At 43.1% G+C, this 13181-nt stretch overlaps 1 non-coding gene across 1 annotated transcript; it reads left to right on the forward strand.

The window, feature by feature from the left end:
* Positions 1–2136: 2136 nt before the first annotated feature.
* Trnas-cga lies at positions 2137–2211 on the forward strand. The gene has a single exon. It is a non-coding gene; the product is annotated as a tRNA-Ser (tRNA).
* The last annotated feature ends 10970 nt before the right edge of the window (positions 2212–13181 follow it).

Below are 13181 nucleotides of genomic sequence, written 5' to 3' on the forward strand. Positions count from 1 at the left end.
AATCATTGAAACAAATGCGTTTTTCGTTACTGCGAGCCTTCACGATATTTCAGTCTCCAGCGTTCTCCTCAAAACGCAAAATATTTTGTTGATACCCATTTACACAGGAAGAAATTATCATTGTAATAGAATAAGGGAAATCAGAGCTCGCATGGACTAAAGTGTTCATTTTTCCCGCGCGTTTATCGAGGTTGGAACGGTAGAGGAATAGACTGGAAGTGGTTTGTTGGATCCTGTGCCAGGTAATAAAGTGTAAATTGCAGAGTAGTCATGTAGATGTACAAAGATATAGATGTTGGGGAAGAGTGAGACCAAAATTGAGGGTGAAAGGATATCAGTGGTAGGATTCTCTAACGACATATCTACCCACGGCGAAAGCGAAGATGGAGTACTGGATCGATCCAACGGAATGAACAGTCTAATGAGGACAGAAACGGACTGAGAGTTAATCGGAAGGGGACAAAAGCAATGAGAAACAGCAGAAACGAGAATAGCGAGAACTTAACACCAGAATTGGCAACCACGAAGTAGATGAAATTAAGGAATTCTACTACCTTTGAATCTAAATAACCCAAGACCGACGCAGCAAGGTGAACACAAAAGGTAGACTGGTACAGGCAATGAGGATATTCTTGGGCAAGAGAATTCTACTTGTATCAATCAATGGACTTAATTTGAGGAAGCAATACTCCGTTCAATAACCACAAAAGGAGGAGGTATATTTGGAAAAGGCTTGGTGATACGGGAAGATTTCAATTAGATAACAACATGCTCTGACAGAGAGTGCGAACTCAGACACTGGATTGTAAGCCTTACCCAGGAGTAGATATAGACTCAGATCACAATGTCGTAGTGATGAAGAGTAGGCTGAAGTTAAAGAGACTATTCAGGAAGAATCAATAATCAAAGAGGTGGGATACGGAATTACTAAGGAATGACGAGATACAATTGAAGTCCTCTAAGGATACATATGCAGCAATAAGGAATAGTCCAATAAGCAGTACAGTTGAAGATGAATAGAATTTTGTAAAAAGGACAAACGCAGACGTTGGAAAGGGAAAGGCAATCAGAAAGAAAGTAACTGCGAACGAACTATTGGTAACAAAAGAAGAAGAAAGTACAATAAATTTCTGGAAAATTCAAAGTGGAGATTTTATTTCTTAATGTTGAAGTTTGAATGTCTTTAAAAAAACTTTTCTTGAAGTTTAAATTAATTTTTATATAAAAAAGTGGTCAGTGCGACAGAATGTCAATCCTAAGAGTCCGGGTTCGATTGCCGCTGGGTCGGAGACTTCCTCCGCCCAGGGACTGGGTGTTGTTTTGTCCTCATCATCATCATCATTTCATCCCCATCGACGCGCAGGTCACTGAAGTGGCGTCAACTCGAAAGACCTGCACCCGGTTAACGGTCTCCCCTACGGGAGGCCCTAGCCACACGATCCCAGTTATGAAAAAATTGTTTCAGAGGAAAATGTAATTAAAATTTAATTGTGAATAGAATTCAAATTATGCTATTGTAAAGGAAAATAAATTGAAAATATAATTCTTTATTCTAAAAGAAGATAAAATCTCAACATTTCTTGCAAAAGAAGAAAAAAGAAATTAGAAAGTGTCACATTATCTAACTGTCTTATTGGAAAATTTTTTAACTGGGTAATGAGGGATTTAACGGACGCTGGCCTGGAGAGCAAAGTCAATTACATCATCAAGGGAGATGAAATGATCGTATGGCATTTATAGGCCGGGATATCCCCTTTGGGGTTCGGCCGCCCTATTGCAAGTCTTTTTAATTGACGCCACTTCGGCGACATGCTTGTGAAGGATAAGGAAAATGATGATGAAGGACACACAACACCCAGTCCCCTGCAGGGAATCGAACCGGGGCCGCCTTGAATGGTATACGGCAAGGCTACCGCTGCGCTACGGAGGCGGACGTCAGGGAAGATGTCTTGTATCCATCAAAACGACACCTCGGAGTTAATAATAGGGGCAAGCTTCAAGAGCATAGCAAGGGAAAAATTACAAGGGAGGCATGCAGTACCAGAGTACAACAAAAGGCTTTCATAAAATGTTAGACGTTTCAAGACATGTAAAAGGTACCAGAAAGGGACAGATATAAGTACCGGGCGTGAGTCGTGCTTCGGTAGCTCAGTTGGTAGAGCACTTGCCCGCGAAAGGCAAAGGTCCCGAGTTCGAATCTCGGTCGGGCACACAGTTTTAATCTGCCAGGAAGTTTCATATCAGCGCACACTTCGCTGCAGAGTGAAAATCTCATTCTGGAAACATCCCCCAGGCTGTGGCTAAGCCATGTCTCCGCTATATCCTTTCTTTCAGGAGTGCTAGTTCTGCAAGGTTCGCAGGAGAGCTTCTGTAAAGTTTGGAAGGTAGGAGACGAGATACTGGCAGAAGTAAAGCTGTGAGTACCGGGCGTGAGTCGTGCTTCGGTAGCTCAGTTGGTAGAGCACTTGCCCGCGAAAGGCAAAGGTCCCGAGTTCGAGTCTCGGTCGGGCACACAGTTTTAATCTGCCAGGAAGTTTCATATCAGCGCACACTCCGCTGCAGAGTGAAAATCTCGTTCAGGGACACATATACGTCGTGAAGGGCTTTAGCAGGTCTGGGACATGAATTTACAACAGACGTCTCCCTCCTCTCAGTTTCTGGAAAACAGTGCAGAAGTAGACCCAGTGAGATGGAGAGGGCGTTCATCACTACGCCAAATCAGCGAACTGGTGGGGGTGAAGGAGAAATTGAGTAAAACTCGGATGCAGACACGCTGAGGAAATACCCATGGCAGTTACAGCAGACAGAAGTAGAAAGACAGGACGGCAGGTCGTAGTGGGAGAGATAACAGTATTGGCAGAAACAGCCGAAGTACTTACCCCGGAAGTGCAGAACAGTAGATTGAGTACTTGTTGAGTAGTGGAGGACTCATGCACGTCGCCTCGTGGGTGCAAACGCAATTAGAATACTGGTATGTCCTAGGTGCTAGTTATTCAAAATCCCTGTCTAAGGACTTGGCCTTTTATGGACACCATTTAGAGCAGATGTATACGAGATTGAGTGTGGTCTCTGAATGAAGTCAGAAGCTGTAGAACGTTCAGTGTTCGTCATTTACTACTAATTCCAATACTTATCTATTGCAATAAGGTGTTCTTAACAACGTAATCAGGTCAAGACTCCCTCTCACTTAGACCAGCCAACTATTTCCCTTTCTCCCCCTATCCTGTCTTCCATTCCCAAGCAATACTCACATTTCGGATGCGACAGTAGCTTTCAGTTGCTACTCTGAGATAAGAATGTTGGTAAAGAAGAGGAATTAGGACGACTCAAAAAAAAAAAAGGAAGAAACCTTGGTTGTGACAACGTAACACTCAGGGCTCTGAGCACTATGGGACTTAACATCTGTGGTCATCAGTCCCCTAGAACTTAGAACTACTTAAACCTAACTAACCTAAGGACATCACACACATCCATACCCGAGGCAGGATTCGAACCTGCGACCGTAGCGGTCACGCAGTTCAAAAAACTGAAGCGCTTAGAACCGCACGGTCACACAGGCCGGCGTAACACTCAGATCTGTTAAACGTATCTGACGAAGTGCTAGCCTTGATCAATCTTCTTCTGATTAAAGTCAGGTGGTGAACATCAAAGATTCACACAACATTCTGGATTACAGTAAGGGTTTTGTGGTCTGTTATGGACAATCGTTTTTTAACTCTAGAAATGTGGCAGTTCGCTAAATGTCGAACTTAATAGGCAAGTGACTTTATACTGGCATCAAATTCTCGTGTGTAACATCCAAAGTTGTTGCAAGTGTCACAAATTTCGTTACACACTGTAGGGCACATATCCCAGGCATCATATGGGAGGTTAGTTATAGAACTGATGGTTGCTTCAGCTAACACATAAGGAGCAAGCACCACTTCAACTTACGTGCAAAAAGAGGCTAGTCACTAAATCAGCTGTCATGATAAAGATGAAGGCTAAGTTCGAAAACATGCGAATACCTATCGGAACGTAATTCCGTGAACTCTGTGTGTGGGTTGGTAGTTTGTCAGAGGGGGAAATAGAAAGTAAAGGAGAATCAAAATTCTCATCGTTAAACGGTATCGCTTATTCAGTTTGATGTAGATAGCGTGGTTATGCAGGAACTGAAGGCCCTAGGGGACTGATGACCACAGATGTTAAGTCCCATAGTGCTCAGAGCCATTTGAACCATTTTTTGATATTGTTTCACACATTTAGTGCCATTTTATGTCACGGTTACCTAATAAATAAGGATTTTACTACGAAAAATAGTGTTAAAATGTTCTGAGCGTCTATAGAGACAATGTGAGTAAATAATACTGGCTAAAAACTAATAAAATTAGTACTGGCAGAACTTCTGTTGCTGCTGCCGCTGTCATTAATAATAATAGTAATTATTATTATTATTATTATTATTATTATTATACTAATAGCAGGAATAAAAGACAGCCAATCAGCTGCAATAAATGGCGGTTAATAAATAAATTAGACCATAGTTTCGACGGATTTAAACTCCTCTTCTTCAGAAGGACAAATCTCCATATAGTGAAATAACTTATAATAAAAGCGGCATCGACCAATATTCCATGTCTAGCGGATGCTACTCACTAGAACAAGCGCAGGAACGTCACGCACAACATGATATATATCAACATAGGGCAAGTAGTACTTAGAAACTACACGTTAGCAGTTCATTCAATAAAAGCTGTCTCCATACGAAATGTCTCAGTAACGGTATGAATGTCATACCCTAAAATCAACGGCTTGTCACGTCAGTAAAACTGAACACTTAAAATAACAGACCATGTTAGTAACTACATTCCGACTGAGAGCTTCATAAGTACAGAGATGATGTTAAGGCTAGACATGAATCGAAAGTTCGGTCATAGTGCCACTTGTAATAATGCCAATGTCGCTGACAAAAGTGTGAACCATGAGTTTTACGATAGAGCGCTTAATAAAACAAACATTATGTTTAGGCAGGCTGAGAATACTTTGTTACGTAAAAGACTGGAGTACAACCTACCATCTCAGCTTTATAAGAAGCCCGTGATTAGTAAACTTATTGTAGGTTTTAAATTGGATTGGAATCTCTTAAGGTGGATAAGGTCGATCAAGTCAAAATTGCACATGAATTTAATAACATATTAGGTAAAGAACTGGTGCTGCAGTCTGATGTTTATGTACTGGCTTAAGCACAAGCACCGGAACGAAGAGGAAGAACGCAAGACCAGAGAAGGTGGTGAAACGACGCCGGCCAATAATGAGGAGAATAGGACCGCACTACGACAGGAGCTGCCTCAAGCCGAAGAGAATATAAGCGCCCCTCCTGCCAGCCTCATCCACGCAGATCGGCTCAGTATACGGACATTAGTGGAAAGTATTCGCGGGGTACTAGCCTGGCCTAGTACAGAATTCGACGAGAACAGTTAGTAGTGATCCACAAACCATGTGACAGACATGCCTCAACATTGCATATAGCACAGGACTCTTATTTATATTGCCTGTCGCCCATCGCTTGCGACACTTGTTCTGAATCCAAGGTATCGTCAATCTGCATTATAGAAATAAAACAACTAATGTTATTTTCTTGAATTATTGTATAGCATTCCGAGAAGGCAGCATCCCTTAGGCACACTATACGAGACGAGTGGGCAAGACCCAACAACTGGCGGCGAGAATCCGCCGAACCCAGTGCCCGATGCCCACGAACTTTTCGTTCACGTTGTGCTGGCGCCTTAGTTCTCTTTTGTCTTTCCGTTGCAGGGGCGCTAAATTGATTCAACAGTTTCTTGTCGTTTTTGCTAATCAGTGTGGGCGTTGCAGAAACTTTCTTTGTACATATTTCAGTCCATTTGTTGCATTTGTGTCTTCCATCACGGCCACCCTACCCGTCCCGCCCCTTGCTCAGGCGCCACAGCTGCAAGCGTTAAATGCCACACAGATTATGCAGATGTTTCAGTTTCAGACGCAGCAAATATCTGCACTACTCAACAAGGTGCAGCAGCTTCTGGCCAAAACTGCGCGCCCGGCAAAACAAGCACTGCCAACTACAGCTGCTATACCACATTTCGACAGTTTTGTGAGTAAGAGGAGGAATGGCTAGAGTGGTTATCACATTTAGAGACACATTTACTAGTCCACAATGTTGCAGGTACTGTGAAACTTCCCTGTCTATTATACACGGTAGGAAGTGCAGTGTTCAAATTAATTCAAAAATTCTTTCCTAACGCCACTCCGAGTGAACTTAGTTACAACCAGGTTATTGCTTCGATAAGTAACTATTATGAGCAACATGTGAATGTGGTAGCAGCTAGGTATCAATTCTTTCATTGCAAAAATGCTCAAAACAAACTCATGCCGAGTGGGTAACAGATTTGCCGGGTATGACAAAGAAACGTAAATTCAGTTGTGCTTACCGTGATTTATATTCAGATGTTATGTTCCGTGATGCGATCATGTACAATGTAACTGATGTCAAACTTAGAGAACAAATTTTGAAACAGTCCAATCCAACATTTCACAGGTAGTGCAAATACTAGATCAGGACCATTCCGTTGCCTTGTCGGCTCATACATTTGAGCAGCTAAGTATTTGTCGGGTTGAGTCCCTTAGTTACGATCACCCCATTCAGCACCGGCGGCGATCGCTGGCCACACCGAGTAAACAATGTTCCACGCCACATAAGCAGTTCGCTAAACAGGAGGCTACACAGGCAAACAGAATTATATCTTGCCGTAGGTATTATTCACGGCACAAACGCCATGGCTGCCCCTCTCAACATCCTCAGTGTGGGAAAGGGCATGTGCAATCTGTATGTTTGCAATGGAACAAACATAAGACTTCAGTCCACCCACCAAGCTCTAGTCACAAGGCCCATGTCAAAAATGCAATATATTCCAAGACTGCAATTATCAAGTTTGCAGTTTCTTCAGTGATACGTCAGTCAAACAAACATTTTGTTCATTTACTTATTTGTGGGGAATGTGGGAAATTTCAGTTGGACACTAGTGCCTCTGTCAAATTGCTAAATCATCACACATTTGAACTGTTAGGCTCCCAACGCCTGTCTAAAACTAGCACACAACTGATGGCTTGTAAAGGACAAGACATTCCCGTTCTCGGAGCATGTATCTTGCCTGCCTTGTGTTACTCGCATACGTGAACAGTGACTTTCACAGTGGCCGGCCTGAGTTGTCGAGCGGTTCTAGGCGCTACAGTCTGGAACCGCGCGACCACTACGGTCGCAGGTACGAATCCTGCCTCGGGCATGGATGTGTGTGATGTCCTTAGATTAGTTAGGTTTAAGTAGTTCTAAGTTCTAGGAGACTGATTACTTCAGCAGTTAAGCCCCTTGTGCTCAGAGCCATTTGAACCCTCTTTTTTTTTTTTTTTTTTTTTTTTTTGTAACTTTCACAATGACTTTCACACGAGTGTGAAAACATAATTGGTCTTGATTAATTTGATTTGTTTGGCTTTAACATTCAGGACAGTGTGCTGTCAGTGTCTGCATTCAATGCAAAAGACAGTGTATCTAGCTTGCTCATAGAATTCGCAGAACACTTTTCTGAAGGTTTAGGCAAAGCTAACAACTTTTTTGCACATATTACTCTGAAAGACAATGTTCAGCTGAAATTTTTCTGGGCCAGAACTGTTCTCATTGCATTACGGGACAAAGTCGCTGCTGAACTTAAAGAATTGCAAGATGTCGGAGATACTGCGCCAATACCAGCTAGTCATTAGGCAAGTTCACTGGTTTTGCTCCCCAAACCTTCAGGTCGCATTCGCCTCAGTGTTGACTACAGTCAACCCACAACTTGTCATTGATACTTATCCATCCCCACGCCCAGAGAATCTTATGAACAAATTAGACGCTGGACGCTACTTTTCAAAAATTTATTTGCGTGACACATGTCTTCAAATACCACTCGATGAAGAATCTCCAAGAGTGTGTGTAGTAAATACTGGATTGGCTCTGAGCACTATGGGACTTAACTTCTGAGGTCATCAGTCCCCTAGAACTTAGAACTACTTAAAACTAACTAACTTAAGGACACCATACAAATACATGCCGTATTGGTCGCGCGCTTCCAGACTGTAGTGCCTAGAACCTCTCTGCCACCCCTGCCGGTTAGTAAATACTCACTTGCGCTTGTTTAAATATTTGCGTGTGCCTTTTGGCAGTGCTTCTGCACGCGCCATTATCCAACGGTATTTTGAACAGCTGACTGCGCAAGTGCCAAACTGTTCAAACTGTTTCGACGATATTGTCATAATAGATCGTACACCTGAAGAACATACTGCAAATTTACGTGCTTTGTTTCGTGTGTTGTCTGAGGCAGGATTAAAGTGTGGACTGGACAGTGGGATCTTCTCAAACGTAAGTTGCACTATCTTGTTCATGTCATAAACAGTTAAGGGATACATCCTCTTCAGTCGCATTTGTTAGCCATACAAGACTTTCCACTTCCTCGCAATATCACCTAATTGCAGTCAGTCTTAGGGAAAATGTTGCATTAGGTTCATACCGAATGCTGCACAAATCGCAGCTCCACTGCATCACTTGCGTCGCAAGAACGTCCCTTTTGTTTGAACAGATGAGTGCCAAGATACTTTTCAAAAACTTAAGGATGCATATCGATGCTTAGTTCACTTTGGTCCTGAAAAACCAGTTGTATTGGCAGTTGACGCTTCCTCTTACAGAATCGAAGAAGTGCTTTTGCACAGAATTGGTGATAAGGCCAGGCCTATTGCATCAAAAGTGTTGTCCAATGCTCAGTGTAACTATTGACAAATTGAGAAATAAGCATTGGCTATTGTGCATGGTGTCACCAAATTCCACCACTTTTTGTATCGCAGAAAATTCTACTTAGTAACGGATCAGAAGTATTTGCAGTTCTTATTTCATCCGACGATACCGTTTCCTGTACGAACTGCCCAAAAATTGCAATGATGGGCCTTGTTGTTGTCTCAACACTAGTACGAGATTGTGTATCGTCCGACAACTCAACATGGTAATTCGGACGCGCTTTCACGTCTTCTGATTGGCCCTGATACAGATTTTGACGCTTCTGCTGCATCGCGTTGTCACATCGATGCTCAAGATTCTGAATTGCTTCACTCTTTTCCCCTGAACCATAGGAAAATTGCACAAGCCATGGAAGCTGATTCATTTTTGAACATTTTTCTCAACTAAATTCGCACGTCCTGACCTCACTCATTGAATAGCATAAAGAATTCTGTAGTGCGCCAGTACTTCGCACGTCGGCACAGCCTCGCTGTACAGAAAGGTGTGGCTCTTGTATAAAATGTCAGTGGACAGTCACGTGTGTTGATCCCCAAACCTTTGCAAAAAGAAGTGTTGCACTTACTTCAGCAAGAACATTTGGGAAGTGTTCGTACGAAGCAGTTAGCGCATCGACACTGTACTTTGCAGGGTATGGACGCCCAAATAGAACAGATGACGTCACATTGTCACACAAGTGCAGAACATCAGTCTGCTCCGCCGCAAAAATTCTCTGCTTGGCCTAAGTCGCAATCGCCATGGCAATGTGTACACACAGACTTTGAGGGACCTTATTGGAATACCCATTGGTTGATTGTGGTTGACTCGTATAGCAAGTTTTCTTTTGCTGTGCCCATGACCTCGACAGTGTCACATAGCACAATTCAGGCGTTGTCATCGATTTTTTGCCTCGAAGGTTTACCTGAAGTAATAGTGTCGGACAACGGACCTGAGTTCGCGTCAAATGAATTTGAAATATTATGTGAACGCAATGGCATACAGCATCCAACCAGTGCGCCATTCCATCCACAGTCAAACGGCGAAGCGGAACGTTTTGTCAGAATCTTTAGTCAGCAAATGGACAAACTTCGCTCCGCACACACCAGGGATCAAGCACTGGAACCGCTTCTCGCTTCCTATCGTTCGCATCCACGAGATGGACCGTCGCCGGTGGAATTGCTTAACGTCCGCCGCTGTCGGACACTGCTCCACCTGTTCCACCCTCCTCAGCATCCGGCGCTGAAGGAAGGCCGCAAGTATCGCTTCGCGCCGCATGATACTGTGTTTTACAGGGTTTTTAGCGGCAGCAGACGGTAGGCGCGAGGCGAGATCGTCTGTGGACTTGGCGCTTGCGTGTATTTTCTTTCAGGCCCTGATGGCTTGCAGCGCCAACATCAAAATCAGCTTCGCCTCTGTCATGTACACGACGATTTTTCAGTCTCTCTCCCCCCTGATTCACGGGTGCAGAGGACAGTGCAGTCACAGCAGCTGCCAGAAGGTGTCATCACGACACCACGCGACGACCCCATGGAGACAGAGCCATCGCCTCCTCAGCCTCGTCTCGTCCTGCTGATGGACCTGGACCTGCCCACACTGCAGCAGTCGCCGCCTTCTTTATCTGGTTCATGGCAGCAGGAGGTAGTCACATACCTTTCTGGTCGTTTACGGGGGGACGTTTCCACCAGAGTGCAGGTCCAATGGCAGGATACTGCCAGAAGCTTTACGTCCCCTGCAGGCACAGCATCCGGCCTGATTTTGCACCCACACTCCTGCCCCCCTCTCCCCCGACATAGACGCGGTCCTTACACCACGACGGTCCGTCGCTTTGATGAGGGGGGAGGGGGGCAGGAATGTTTTGGCGTAATCACAAGCGCCGGAACGAAGACGAAGAACGCAAGAGCAGAGAAGGCGGTAAAACAACATCGGCCAATGGTGCGCGGAATAGAACCACACCGCGACAGGAGCGCCCTCAGGCCGAAGTGAATATAAGCGCCGCTCCTGCCAACCTCTGGCGCTCAGATCGGCTCAGTATACGGACGTTAGTGCAACGTATTTGCGGAGTATTAGCACGGCCTAGCAGAGAATACTACGAGAACTGTTAGTAGCGATCTACAAAATGTGTGACAGACATGCCTGAACATTGCATATAGCACAGGACTCTTATTTATACTGCCTGTCGCACATCACTTGCGAACCTTGTTCTAAACCCGACGTTAAGTGTGGTAAACATGCTTTATAGAAATAAAACAACTAACGTTATTTGCTTGAATTGTTGTATAGCATTCTGAGAACACAGCATCCCTTAGGCACTCTATATGAGACGAGTGGGCAAGACCGAACAGTGTATGCTACTGAACAGGGATTAGTACGAAGTATTAATGGTAAGCTGAAAGAAAATGTACGTTTAATTTCGAAAAGTTGTAAAGGCAATACTGTTGTCATCGCTCATAAAAGGAAGTATACTTAATAAACTGTAAAGTTTTTTGAGGATAATGAGATCATTGAGAGTACTGTAGATCCACTCACAGACCTGCAAAAAGAGATTCGGCAAGTTTTATCGAGTACAGAGAGTTCGTTTACTAAGTTTCCGAAAAGTTGGCTTATAAAAATGAATCCGAAGCCACCTGCGCTCAAATGTCAGTTCAGGCTCCATAAACACAGTCACCCGATTCATCCTGCGGTGAATGGAATAGGCGTCCTCATTGTAAAATCAAAGATTCGTTTGTTTTTGAACAAAACTCCTCTTTTAAAAATATTAAGGATTTAATCGTCGAAATTCAAATGATACACTGCATAGCTGATACTAGGTTGCTCTCTTTTGATATTGTCAGTTTGTATAATAACGTTCCTGTAAATACAGCTAAAATTCTCCTTGAGAGGAACCAACAACAACATAAAAAATGAGTGTATTACAGACTTCGAACTCATCAGATTGTTGAAAGCTGCCCTCAGATATCATTATTTTATTTTCAACGGTAAAATGTGTATTCAAACGTATGGTTTGGCTTTGGGGGATCCACTTGCTAGTAGTTTGGCTCATGTATTGATTAATGCACTTGAACGAACATTCTTCAATTCCAGTTTGGAATTACATCAAAAAATTCATTTCTATGCGAGATATGTTGACAATATTATCATTGCTTTTGACAGTAATGATGACGAGATGCAGATGCTTTTCAATGCATTTCATAACTTCCATGAGAAAACCTGTTTCATCAAAGAACTTCAAAATTAAAAAGGAGACCTAAATTTTCTTGATTTAACAATTTCTGTAGAAAAAGAGTGCTTCAATTTCAGCATCTCCCGTAAGCAAACTTATTCAGACAATATTATCCTTGATAACTCAACGCATCCAAAAGCTCATAAACTAGCAGTTTTTCATTTCTTCATACACCGTCCTGTAACTACCCCTTTATAGCCTGCCAGTCAACTAAATGACTTAAGTCTCATCAAATCGATCACAGTCATGAATGAGTATAAGCAGGGCATTGTAGATCACATCTCCAGGAAGAAAACCTCTCAAAAGCTTTCGACAGTGTGCAACCACCGTTCCTCCCACAATAAGAAATTCTTATGCATTTCATCTTTAGGAAATGTTTCTTATAGTAATAAACGTCTTCTAACGAATAAATACAACTGTAATGTCTCTTTCTCTACAGACAATAGTTTGCAGAGAAGACTTCTGTACACTGTAAGAAATACTGGTTACTTGTTTTCCAATTCCGGTATCTATAAATAAACCTGCAACAACTGCTCATGCTATTACATTGGTCAAACAGGTAGAGCTGTGAGGAAAAGATACAAAGAGCATCTGTTAGGAAGGAAAGGAGCTAACATACATAACTCTACTTTCGCTAAACTTCTACTGATTGCTAACCATACTCTTGAAAATCTGAAAGACAGTTACTCTCCACAGAGAAATCAAAGGGCGCAGGATGCACCTCTGGGAAAAATTAGAAATCTATAGAAATTTTGAGCTCAACGATGGCAATTCACTAGATGACCAGTTGCAGCTTGCATGTAGGCAATTAACTGATGGTTTAAAACCCACACCGTTCCCAAAAAAAATCTTCATACGACTGCCGGTAGCCTTTGCGAGTTGTTCATTTCCTCAAAATTCGGTTATTCAATTTTTGGGCATACAGTTTCGGTTGTCAGCTTATATTGTACTAGGAAACTGATGCCACCAATTTCTGTTACGTCTGCACTATTCAGAGATCTATGAATTATTGGCTCTTTATTCTCATTATGTTTAATCATGTGCTTACGGCCGGCCAGGGTGGCCGAGCGGTTCTAGGCGCTACTGTCTGGAACCGCGGGACCGCTACGGTCGCAGGTTCGAATTCTGCCTCGGGCATGGATGTGTGTG

This window comes from Schistocerca piceifrons, chromosome 1, assembly GCF_021461385.2.
Source record: "Schistocerca piceifrons isolate TAMUIC-IGC-003096 chromosome 1, iqSchPice1.1, whole genome shotgun sequence".
Taxonomy (NCBI): Eukaryota; Metazoa; Arthropoda; class Insecta; order Orthoptera; family Acrididae; genus Schistocerca; species Schistocerca piceifrons.